The sequence below is a fragment of the Aegilops tauschii genome, chromosome 6 (genome assembly GCF_002575655.3).
Source record: "Aegilops tauschii subsp. strangulata cultivar AL8/78 chromosome 6, Aet v6.0, whole genome shotgun sequence".
In the NCBI taxonomy this organism is placed as follows: Eukaryota; Viridiplantae; Streptophyta; class Magnoliopsida; order Poales; family Poaceae; genus Aegilops; species Aegilops tauschii.
In genome coordinates, this window is record NC_053040.3 from 474,327,824 (window position 1) to 474,341,011 (window position 13,188).

Genomic DNA, 13,188 nt, shown 5'->3' on the forward strand with positions numbered 1-13,188 from the left:
TTCAGATACTATTTTCATGTGACTAAATATTTATTTTTTTAAATATGTGAATCAACGATTGATGACTTTGATTGCATGCATATTTTTGGACAACGATTTATAACAAGTATAGGCTGGGAGCTCAATCAATTTTATTGCCAACTTGCCATGTTTTAATTCCAATACTCTGAAATCATGAACCAACAAAAATAATATCCAATTAAAGGCGAGTAAAAGAATTCCTCAACAACAACTAAAACATTGAAAAACTGGAGATTACATATGTTTTCAATTAATAAAAAAATAACCAACATTTTCCTAAAAAAGTGTACATAATAGACATTGCCTGCCCATCTGCGCGGGCAATTCTACTAGTTGCCTGCCCATACATGAACTTTAGATGAACACTCTCAGGAGCCAATGGTGGAAGTTGCTGCCCTGTCACCGTGATGGTTCTAGAATTTGAAAACTGCACAAAACATGGCAAGGTACAATAAATTTGTTCCAAGTTGTCCTTAGTTGATATATATTGGTGAATACCTTTACGCAATTTCTATTATTCGCTTTTGTGGGAAAAAATAATTAGCTTCAGTCGATTCTCCGGCTCTGGCTGGCCGAAATTCTTTGACCCGGAGACACGCAAGATTCTTTTCAGCAATATCCTTGCCAAATCTCTTTGTCAACGAGGAGTTTGGTGGTGCGAGGCCAACGGACATTATACATATGACCGCTGAGACTAAGGAGGGCTACAGATTTCAGACAGTTGTGGAATGCATGGTATTCGGCATCAGTCTCTGATGATCAAACTTACAACAGGCTATGAAGAATAGTGAAAACAATGAAGGGAAATCAACTTAGTCCATGATGGACGGATGGATGCACTCTATCCACTACCTGTTAGAGATTCTTAATAAAATGGAATCTACCAACTGGAAGATGAGAGAAGAAATAAACTGCATTTCCACAACATGATGAACAACCAGATAAGAGAATCAAACCCCAAGTGAGCTTGCATTGACGATACAAACGTCGTGTGGTAACTATTGTATTGTCACCATCAGTTACATGGTTATTAGTTTTGGTGGAACAACAGTCATTCTGAACTACACCGGAGTGCAATCCAATTTAACACAAACTGAATACTTACAGATTAAAAAAGGGTGGCATACTCTGGCAGTCAAACAGGGCACATAGGCTCAATTTCCATTGTACATAGTCATGTCCTCACCCAATTTCTATTTTCCAATAATGGAAAGACGACAATGTTCTGACCAACCATGACGCATTTTAAGACTTCGACCAATTGGAAACTGTTTTCGTGAGTTGCACTGATCAACCAACGCAACCAGAACATGATGAAATGCAAGAAACTAAATCTAGCGATAATGGCCAACACAGGACCACCATTACAGACTAACAAAAGGCTTAACACCTACATGACGACCGAGGACACATCTTTGTAGCCATTAATGGTGGAAGCTCCAGGGCCTCGTGCGTTAGGAGGATCCTTCTGGAAACTGAGATCTGCAGAAAACATGAAAGTGTATGATAAGTTTGGTACCAAGATGTTTTTGTTCAATCGTGCCAAAGATCAGCAGCCAGTATCATAACAACCCCTGCCGTTATGTATCTGCAGATATCAAATTTGAGATGTAAATTCAGTGGCTGTATCTGCGGACACATCTAACTTTTTTTAAATATGTACCTACAGACTGAGACTGACAAGGATCGGAACAAAGACGGGAAGTTTCTGACTTTACAGAAGCAAAGACGTACAGAACCAGTTTCAAGACCAAGAAGAGATCAAATGAACATGTTCAAAGCAAAGAATATGAAGTGAAATTTAGGCATACACCGAACATTCAAGCAGCAACATGACTATTTCTTCAGACCTAAATGACCACAATCCTTACATGGTCAGAATACAATCCAATGCTAAATACAAGAGATCACCATCGTTATATCAAACAAGGCAACCTAGGATGAGGTGAACTAAGTGACTGCCTTGGTGTCCTTGGACACGTGCGTGGTTGGCGACTTCGTCGGGGATGACGAGGCAGATGGGTGTCTGAATCTCGCAGGATTTGAGGGTGGACTCGCGGCGAGTTCATGAATTACAATGTCAGGCCATGCATGGCCAGATTGTAATGGTCCGGTAGAGGCTACTAGACAAATATCCAAGTCCAGTATTATCCATTCATAACTTACAATCTGAGTGCGACTACGACAGTTGATGCTAATATGCTCACGAAGATCCATTTATGAACTCCTACGAGTTTATTCCTTGTTTGGTCATAGTGGGGATGTAAACCGGGTCCCCACTTATGGGTCTAGTAGTTCAATAAAGCTCTTTTTGTGGGAAAATGAACTATCGAGTTAAGTAAATCTAACTAAACGGGCCTTGCAGCGTCATTTGTCGCGCCATTGACATGCCTAGGTCATAAATATTATACCAGGGGGAAATTGTATTTTTCTTGTCTGAGTTAACACCATTAGTAACCAAAATTGATGGAATTTCATATTAGGAACAAAACTTCGACCATGTGTCAAATAGGGAGGATTTTATTTTTTCAGGGCCAAATAGGAAACCACATTTTTATTCAGGGTCAAATAAAGAATACTCTAAAGAAGGAAAATATAGAATCCTTAATGAATTTATCACCGCAAGTCCACAACCACCATTTCACCTCCTCAAAGACTCATTGTGGCGAGAAAGAGCGGAGTGACTGGGAAGAGCATTAATGAGATGGTAGGTTTTCGATGGGTGTTTGATGGTTGTCTATCCTTGAGCAGTGTGTTTTTTCAACAAAGAGAGTAATGGAAATTATATACAGACTAACAAACAACCTAGAAAGACACATGTATTTTTTTCAAAAAGGAGGCTTGACCCTCGGCCTCTGCATCATTAGGATCCACACATACATGTGCTAGAACATTGCACAAACAACCGAGGAAAATAAAAATACAGAGAAGCCCCTAGAGGTCCCTGAGCGACGGCCATCTCGCCATCAGCCTTCACCGCTGCCAGAGAAGAGAAGCAAACCACGAACTGAAAAGCACATTTGCAGAAGGCTCCTTTCATGGACCTCAAGAATGTGAAGCTAGAGGCGGTGACAATGACGTTGGGGAACATCGGCTGGAAAAGACCCCCGTACTTCTCGAGCCCAAGATCCACCTCGACTGGAAATCGTAACTTGTATTCTCGAGCACGAACACACTCAATGAACATGGCATGTTTAGAAAGAAGCAGACAATCACATGTTGCATATTACTTACCACAATCCAGAACAACACTAGACAGGTGCATGAAACATCTTACCACAATTACATAACCGGTTCAGGCCTGGCACTAAGTTCATGAGATGAGCAAAAGTGCACTAGGACTACCACGGCACTTCAAACCTCGACATGTTATGATTTATGACAACATCCAAGCAACAAGCTACACAGAAATACATAAGAGTTCATATGAATAGGACACTAGTAGACGAAACACCACAACTTCATGGCACTAGATCCGAGGGCCTCAAGTTTGAATAACGGGGATGATCTGATCATATATAGATCGAAATTGAACCCTGCATAAACAACAAAGGACACAATGAGCACATGAAGTCTCGTACCGGAAGGAATGCAGGGAATATTATGAGAAATTTTGTTGGTTGATCTAGCTATCAGAATGTTGGAGTTAAACACGTCTCCGTCTTCTAGCCGGCTCGGACTAGGAGTCAGTCACCTAATAGGTTTATGTATAGGCTAGCTATACTAGTATATATATGGAACCACCCCTTATAATCTTTGTACCGATCAAGATCAAATCAATACAAAGAAAGTTCAGGACCGATACGGTCCTGTGGCCATCCAAATCGATCAAATGTTCGTGTACGTAGCCTGCGCCGAGTCGATCAAATTACAGATCGATCAAGTGTGCGTACGTGCTCGTATTGTGTCCCGGCTAGAGGTGCTAGTGCTTAGTACTAGTACACGTCAGGAAGGATCGATTGGAGATAAACTAGCAGGAGGATAGCTTTGTGTTGCGGTGCACCTCGACGTAAAAGCACTTCGTCGAGTTCGTCAGTGAGCTTCGTTCGTCATCGTCGTTCGTCGTCAGTCATATTGCCGTCACCGGAAGTACTCGGCGTCGGGACTAGGCCAACAATTGGTATCAGAGCAAGGTTGATCTTCTAGTAACGGAGGATCATGGCGGACGACGAGAAGAACAAGCAGCTGGCGGAGTACTCCGGCGCGGCTAAAGTATTTGCTGCTCCGGCGAGTTCGTCGTACCCATGATTTGATCACGAGAACTTCGGGGTGTGGAAGGCCCTCATGGAGTGTGGCCTCCGCGCCAACGAGCTATGGGACGCGGTCGACCCAGGAGGCGACACCTTCAAGAAGGAGGGGCCGAGCACCGGAAGGATCGGCAGGCGGCGTCGGCGATTTACTCGGTGATGCCGATGGATGTCCTCCAGCACCTAATCACCAAAGCAACGGCGAAGGAGGTGTGGGATACGCTGAAGCTCATGTTTGAGGGACACACCCGCGTCAAGCAAGCCAATCTCCAAACTCTCCTAAGGAACTACGAGACTTTGGTCATGGGCGACGATGAGTCCGTGGATGCGTTTGCTTCACGGGTGGCTACTCTCGTCAATCGGATCCGCGCGCTTGGAGAAAACCTCACGGAGGCCTCGGTTGTCTGGCGGTTCTTGCGTGCAGCCCCTCCCCGGTACCTGCAAATTGTCACGGCGATCGAGCAGTGCGTCGATCTCGCGACTCTCTCCATCGACGATCTTGTCGGACGGTACAAGGCTCACGACGAGCGGATGCGGTACAGTCTTGGGGACGGGAGGAACGACGAGCTTGTGATGCTCACAAGGGCGCAGTGGATCGCTTTGTCAAAGGAAAAGCAAGGCGGATCCACGAGCAGCAGCAAGAAGAAGGGGAAGCAGCGTTCGGTGAGAAAGAACTTCGCCGACTCGGACGCGGACTCGGACGACGACTCGGAGGATGAGGCTGCACCACCACCGAGGAGAAAGTTTGACATCAGAAAAGTGAGGTGTTATAACTGTGGCCTCCTCGGCCACTTCAAGGCTGACTGCGAGAAAGCACCGAAGCAGAAGGCGCTCATAGCCCAGCAAGGAGATGATAGTGACATGATGTTGATGTGTGAACTCGTGGACAAGCAGGATCCAGTTCTTCAAGAGCCGGCTAAAGAAATTGTTGTGCTCGTGAAAGAAAAAGTTCACCTTCATAATCATGGTTCGGAAACTCGTGTCGATGCTACTGATGCGGGAGGTGACTCCGAAACTTACGTCGATGCTACAGACGTAAGTGCTAACTTTGCTGGATCGGATACAGCGAAAGCAGCGTGTGCTCAACCATGGAGAAGCAGTCTTTGTGTTGGTCAACTGGAGGAGAGGCCCGTAGGCGGCCGCAAAAGCGACACAAAAGACAATGACGTAATGGCGTACGTGGCGCCAGATGTCCACGAAAACAACTCGGCAAAGAGCGTTGCAGGCGGTCGCCAAGTAGCGAGTCGGGGCGAGCGAGGCACACGCGTTCTGTTGCAAAGCCCAGCCATGTGCGTCGGAGGGCGCAGCCTAGCAAAGGACGGGTACCCAGAAGAAGCCAATCACTCCAGCGAGTTGGGCGGTGGTGTCCACTGCAAGCTAGCAGCTCAAGCATCACCACGTGGAGGCATGGTGCATGGGCCAGAACGTGGGCAACATCCAGAGGAAGGAAAAGACCCATTTGGGGAAGTGTCTCATGGTTCATACGTGGTGGCACCTGAAACTTTACTACGTGTAAATGATGCAGCACCAATCTCATGCGCAGGGGGTGCAGTAGCATCACTTGGTGGTGGCCAGTCAGCAAGTATGTCCAGTACTCTATTTGTCAGCCTAGAAGCGAGCATCGGTGGTGGCTCGCAGTTGCTAGCAGAATTGTACGCAGAAGATGACGTCACTTCGGCACCTATGTCGCCTCTGACAGTACTGGAGAAAACGACACGTCCATCTACAACCGAACATCTACAGCCGGAGTTACACCCATATCCGGAGAAATTTCTTCGGATGATTAACCCGATAATGGTGAACGGGAGTGGGCGACGGTGTCTAGTAAGCCCCGAGGAACCGGTGGAATTTGTGGACGCAAATACAAAGGAGTGTTGGCATCATGCTATGATAGAAGAGTTGGGGTCGATCCATGACAATAATTATGGGAGCTTGTGGATCTTCCCAACAATGAAAAGGCTATGGAGCTCAAGTGGGAATTCAAGGTCAAGAAGGATGTTGAAGGGTGCATGAAGCACAAAGCGAGGCTACTAACCAAAGAGTATGTGCAAGAGGAAGGTGTGGACTTCGAAGAAGTGTTCATTCCCATTGCAAAGACGGAGTCGGTGAGATTACTCATCACTCTCGCGGCTCAGGACTCATGGAAGGTACATCACATGGATGTAAACTCTGCGGTTTTGGATGGCGAGATAAAAGGAGATGCGTATGTGAATCAACCATCAGATTTCATCAAAGAGGGAGAAGAGCACAAGGTACTGAAGTCACACAAAATCTTGTATGGGCTATGGCAAGGACCTCGGGAGTGGAACATCAAACTTGGTCGGACATTGATTTCTCTTGGATTTGAGAAAGCCCCACTAGAGCATGCAATGTACAAGCGAGGTGAAGGAAGGGATCGTCTACTAGTTGGCATCTACATCGACGACCTATTGATTACTGGAGCAGATGAAGAGGTGATTGCAAAGTTCAAGTTACAAATGAAGGAGATTTTCAAGAGGGATGATCTAGGTCTTTTGAGCTTCTACCCCAGGATAGAGGTACATCAAAAGACAGAGGAGATCACACTATGCCAGGAGGCATACACAAGGAAGATACTTGAAAACTGTGGCATGAAAGATTGCAATCTAATTGAAGCTTCAATGAAACCTCGTCTTGAACTGAGCAAGAAGAGTAAAGCACCCGCAGTTGATGCAATAGAGTATATTGCAGCTGCCACTGCGATGTGTCAAGGTGTGTGGCTAGGGAGGCTGCACGGTGATCTCATGGATCGAGATCCGGAACAATTGGTGCTCAATGTTGACAGTGAGTCTTCAACATTTCTACGCGAGGATCCAGTGCGTCATGATAGGGGCAAGCACATTGATACGGTGTATCGGTACATAAAGGACAGCGTGAAAGAAGGTAAGATGAAGGTCAACTACATTTGCACCAATGATCAACTGGAGGATATGCTAACCAAGACTTTGGACCAAAAGAAGTTCTTGAAGATGCGAAGAAGGATCGGCGTCGGAGCTGTGACGTGACGACGTCGTGTTTAGGGGGGTGATTGTTGGAGTTAAACACGTCTCCGTCTCCTAGCCGGCTCGGACTAGGAGTCAGTCACCTAATAGGTTTATGTATAGGCTAGCTATACTAGTATATATATGGAACCACCCCTTATAATCTTTGTACCGATCAAGATCAAATCAATACAAAGAAAGTTCAGGACCGATACGGTCCTGTGGCCATCCAAATCGATCAAGTGTTCGTGTACGTAGCCTGCGCCGAGTCGATCAAAGTACAGATCGATCAAGTGTGCGTACGTGCTCGTATTGTGTCCCGGCTAGAGGTGCTAGTGCTTAGTACTAGTACACGTCAGGAAGGATTGATTGGAGATAAACTAGCAGGAGGCTAGCTTTGTGTTGCGGTGCACCTCGACGTAAAAGCACTTCGTCGAGTTCGTCAGTGAGCTTCGTTCGTCATCGTCGTTCGTCGTCAGTCATATTGCCGTCACCGGAAGTACTCGGCGTCGGGACTGGGCCAACACAGAATGCTTGAATTCATACGAACTCTTCAGTTTTAGTCTAGCTAGCCATCAGGGCTTATTCTGAGAACTTCTTGTAATGGGACAGTAATGGAACATGAAACTAAGCAGAAGTTTTAACTTAAATTTGGTAGGAAACATTTTGGGTAGCGCATACACGAAACAGCTATAGAGCAGGGTGTCAAACTGTCCCATTCGAATAAAATAATGTACACTTCAGATTTCTGCCTTCGGTACTACCTACATTAGTCCAGACCACCTTACATTACCTAATCAAGCATTCAGTTGAGGAAATTAATGCTTTCTGTTGCTGCGCTAACTGATAATTAAGCTCCCTACTCTTGTGCGTTGCTAACATGGGCATTCTGCTGCATGTAGCTACCAAGCACATGTTGCAGCTCTAGTTGTTTAGCCAGTGTTACCGTTGGGTTCCATCCACACCTATGGTGATGACAAGAAGCATCAATGACACCATTAAACGTGCAACATTGTGGTTCCCAAGTATAGTACGGTGTCATGGTGGGCTATAAGGACGTAAAAAGTGGTGTGGATATATCGTCCTACTCTGCTTGGGGCTAAGATTTTTTTATCCAAGTATGTTAATGTATTGGTTGGCGACTGAAAGATAATAATGATGAAGAATGATGATGGCAACTTACATGCGAACTTCAACCTCAATTTTTTCGTAAGGCACTCCATGGGCACATAGAATCTTTAAAATACGGCGAACTATCACATCTTCCGGCGTGCAACATATAATTTTGACTACCTTGAGATGTGGTGATAGCAATGACTGTTCCTTTAAGTTACAACTTTCATCAGTTTTGCTCAAATGATAATCCTGTAGTAAACAAAATATTTTGCTTAGGTCAACAAATGGTAAATGGTAACTTCAAAGACAAGCTATCTTACTCTGAGAATATATATACCTCAGAACTTTCAAGATCAAGCTGAAGCTTAAGTGTCTCTAGAATTGGTGAGTGCTGGAGAAAGTAAATCAATCCAGTAAAATCATCACCGACACACCATTCATTGAGCAACAATGTTTTTAACTTCCTAAACACAGGGCGCCATTTCAAATCCATTCTGAAAATAGATAACTGGAGATAAAATGGAGAAGGTTAAACCACAATTCAAGATCTGAATTCAGAAGTACAAGCTCCTTTTTTAGATACGGAAGTACATGCTTTGAAAGCTTTCTGATGGCTCTCTTTTTGTATAGCAATTAACAGTTAGCATATACCACGATTTGTAACCCAAGCTGTACTATAATCTCAATCCTACATCTATGAATAGTACACATGACTAAATTATCCAGTAGCGGTATGCATAGCAACAAATGTGTTCAAGAAACATCAAGATTCAAGCATGTGAATTCTGGAAAACATGCAACACATGTAAGGAACAGGCTTGATAAGATTCTATTGACAAATATCTTCATGCAGACATACATGGAATCTAGTGGATGTCAAACAACAATAGGAGGTGGCGAAAAGGGAGCATACCCGTGTCGGATCATATATTTTCAACTTCAAATTTGTAGCACCCGACAAACTTTGCAGAGCCACGGGATAGTTGGTTCCACCAGGTTGAGCATCACATCCCTCACATGATGGATTACTACAGTAACACAGTTCCTCCTCACACCCTTCTCCAAGCTTTACAGATGTTGTTACAAGTGATGGCATGCTATCAAGCAAAGGAGCCCAACCCCAAAGTGGAGCTAGTCTGAAGCCAATGAGATTTGGGGTGGAAATACGAATGCGGTCATCAATACAAAAACCCCCACCATTAATTTTAAGATGTCGTAATGTTTGGGACATGATATTCGCATAGATGTCACAACTTATCATCTCTAACACCTCTAGCACCTTACAACTCAAAAAATCGAGCGAGCATCCCTCAAAGTGCATGCCATCGAGATGTCACCTCTTCAAGTGCGACGAGATGAGAGTAGTGTCGATTACCCGCCAGGGAAAACAAATTTTAAGCACTTGAACTTGACACGATAGAGCATACCAGAGCCACGGCTTCATTTGTTGGAATGCCTCGTCGGCCCATTCGGGGTAATCAGCCGTAGTCTCCACGCAATCCGAACTGATGTCACATACATTTAGAGGAGTTGGGTCGCGAAGGCGAAGAAACTCGTTCACAAATGTGTTGGAGCCACTAACGGCGTCGTAGCTATCGGGGTCATCGATGCGTAGGGCGGGCACAGACTTCCAGAGCGTGCTCCAACGCTTACCGAGAACGCATGTCCGCACAAAGTCGCGGGAAGGCAGGAACGACATAAGATAGATGAGAAGATCATTTGGGAGGGCCTTGAGGCGGTCCTCTCCGCTGGCGAGAGTCGTTTCCATGGTTTCCTCATCATCAAGCCTCTCAGAAATTATGTCGAACAGGTTGCCTACGCCGAAGCTGTAGAGTTGTTAGACGTGGTGAGCCGGTCAGTGAGACCAGTCACATGGAGAAGATAGACAATAATCACGATCTCACTGGATTAGCTCACCTGCAACCGCCGCTAGATGACTTGTGTGCTCCTCTACCTCCTCCTCCTCCTAGACGGTGCTCAGTTCTCCATGCAGCACAAGAGGGGACTCTTCTCTCACGCCTTCTCGCCCGTAACTTGGTGGGACAGGAAAACAAAGAATGTCGAAGGAAGGGAGAAAGAGAAAGTGATGGGTGTTTGATGGATGTGGGTGGGTCTTATAGAAAAGAACTTCTATTTAATACCGGAAGGGTCTCGAAGGACCCAGAAAAGCCACTTTAATAATAACTTTGGCACAATGTGAGAGCAGGCGAACCGAAAGTGGTGACAAACAGTCTAGATTATCTTTGCATTCACTGTATCACGGGATATGTGCCATCCTCTCTTCTAGAGAGAGCCATTAGAAAATACAACACCGAATACACGTCATGGTTTATAACTGATAGATGGGTGGGACCATCACATTATGTCATAGGCGTGTTAATGAATGTCGAGGTGAAGGACAGAGGCTCCAAGGTTTGATGGTGCTTATCAGTTTTACCATGTGAGCATAATGGCGGCACTGCACCAACCTGGTTCTATCTCATGTGACCGAGCGCGTATCGGCTGAGATGGAGGATGGTGGAGCAACTACTCCATGGAGGGGTTACATATTTCCTTATTCTGGAGGCGGATGCGATTGGATCCACGTTTTTTTGAGGGGTGTGTGTGTGTGTGCGCGCGCGTGCCCGCACGTGCGCGTGTGTGTGTGTGTGTGATGAAACAACCGTGCCATCGAAGGAGTCACTACTGCAGGAATGACTAACAGCGGCTAGCGAAAAAGCCCAGCAGTAACAGGCAAGGCTATCAGGGGCGCCCACCAGTGACCTCCAACCACTGCTGACATGGCATCATGGTGGGCGCTCATCGGCCACTGGTAGATAAGTTTGAGTGACCGGCATTCTTTACTACCCGCCACAGGTGTCGGTTTTTGCACGCCAATGGCGCCCTAGCGGTTTCGTTGTAGCGCCCACCATTGGCGGGCGAGGCTCAAGAGAGAACCTCATTTGTTGGCATTGCATGTTGCCACACATTACTTCCAAAATGTTAATTAACATTGTCATGTGATTCTCAATATAACTAAACCACACTCAATCCATTTTGGAAACAAACGACAAACTAATTAAGTAACACTTTAAATTTGTTCCACTCAACAAACAAACATCAATGTATCACATCCATCTTAACATACTAATTACAATTCATCGGATAATATATTCATGACATGGACCTTATTTCTAAACATGTTCAATGACAACCATCATCTACAAGTCTTTGCGGTTGCTATCCCTTATGGTGATTATCACTGGTGTGTCGACCCTTAGTTATCTCTTTCCGGTCATGAACTCCCGCCAGCCGGCCTCATAGAAGGATATGTGTCCGTCTGGTTCCGTCTTGTACTGAACCGTGGTGACACGCCCTGTTGGTCCATGGCGTACTCCAGCTTTGCCGATGATGGGGATGTCCACTCTGTCAAACATCTTCATAGGTAATTTCTAAACTTCCCCATCATTAAGAGCAACTAGAGAGCACGCAATGTTAGACATCTCACCATATATGGTTATGAACTAAAAAATATATGAAATAATACAAAACATCTCACGTTGATGTTTCTGACGACGTTGGTCTTAGTTAAACGATGCACAAAGGGCTCCCCCAAGAAGGCCACACTAGATGGTAGCATCGCAATGAATCATGGTCTCATCTTGAGTAAGCTTCTTCATTCTTTGAGAGAAAATTACAGAATTAAAAGGGACCATAATTCTAATCATCTTTGATATCCTGATCATATTGCTCATCCTCATCATTCTGGCTGTCGTCATCATCCTGGCTGTCCGGATCTTCCTCGTCGTCCTCGTCATCTTGGTTGTCCCCATCATCATGGTCATCCTGGGCTATTGCTTGATCCTGGTCATCCTCATCATCTTCGTCAACCTCATCATCTTGGCCGGAGAAATATAGTGTCCTTAACCCGTTGACCGTTTCTTTCAAGGAAAATGTTATGTACTCTCCTCTGATGAGGTCATCATGTGAAATGTACTTCTTCCATCCAGGGACGCCTATGATGGTTCTATCCCTTTGTTTACGCACATCTAGTTTGACTATGCACCTCTTATCATCCTCAAGTCCATAATGTTATGACATAAATTGTTGAAGTCAACCCTTATGTTGCACGGGATACACTATGCAAGAGTTGATAATTAGCAATAAAGTTAGTAAAAGAATTAAACAAATGGTTAGAATTGAAAACTAATTGAAGTCGAAGACCGTTACCACTGATTTTTGAAACCCCTTCTTCAAGAAGATCCAAAATTATACTGTAGTTAGCAAACTGTCCATACATGGACTTTTGCAGATATGGCAGTTCTTACGCCTCATGATCCCTAATAATCAATATGAAGCACTTATCAATTTTAAATAGTTGACATGAAAACTAGCTTATGGAAGTAATATTGAGAAGAGGAACCGTCTAAGAAGGGTAAAAAAATCAACATGACCTTTGCTGGATATTTAACATATTGAATACCAGAAATTTGACGAATCAGAAGTTAATTAACGTTTCACCAAAACGTTGGCACTCATTTTTAAATCCCTGTGAATAACATGCTAAGCCCATGCACTTGTCATATGTAAGTAAAATCGACTCAATTCCACTCATAGGTAAGCAACTTAAACATGCTAATCCCATGCACTTGCACAATGTGAGATATTACAATGCCACTCATATTGAGTGACATAAATGAAATTCGGCATGACCTTTGCTTAAAAAGTGAACATATTGAGTGACAGAAATTTGGCGAAACGGAAATGAATCAAAGTTTCACCAAAATGTTGGCACTCATTGTTGAATCCCTGCAAATAAAATGGTA

At 44.6% G+C, this 13,188-nt stretch overlaps 1 long non-coding RNA gene across 1 annotated transcript; it reads right to left on the reverse strand.

Annotated features, from left to right (window-relative positions):
* Positions 1–3,226: 3,226 nt before the first annotated feature.
* On the reverse strand, positions 3,227–10,447 carry LOC120966663 (uncharacterized). The gene is made up of 5 exons (XR_012188213.1): positions 10,301–10,447; positions 9,297–10,209; positions 8,721–8,891; positions 8,451–8,632; positions 3,227–3,557 (listed from the first exon to the last, which is right to left on the reverse strand). It is a non-coding gene; the product is annotated as an uncharacterized lncRNA (long non-coding RNA).
* Positions 10,448–13,188: the final 2,741 nt, after the last annotated feature.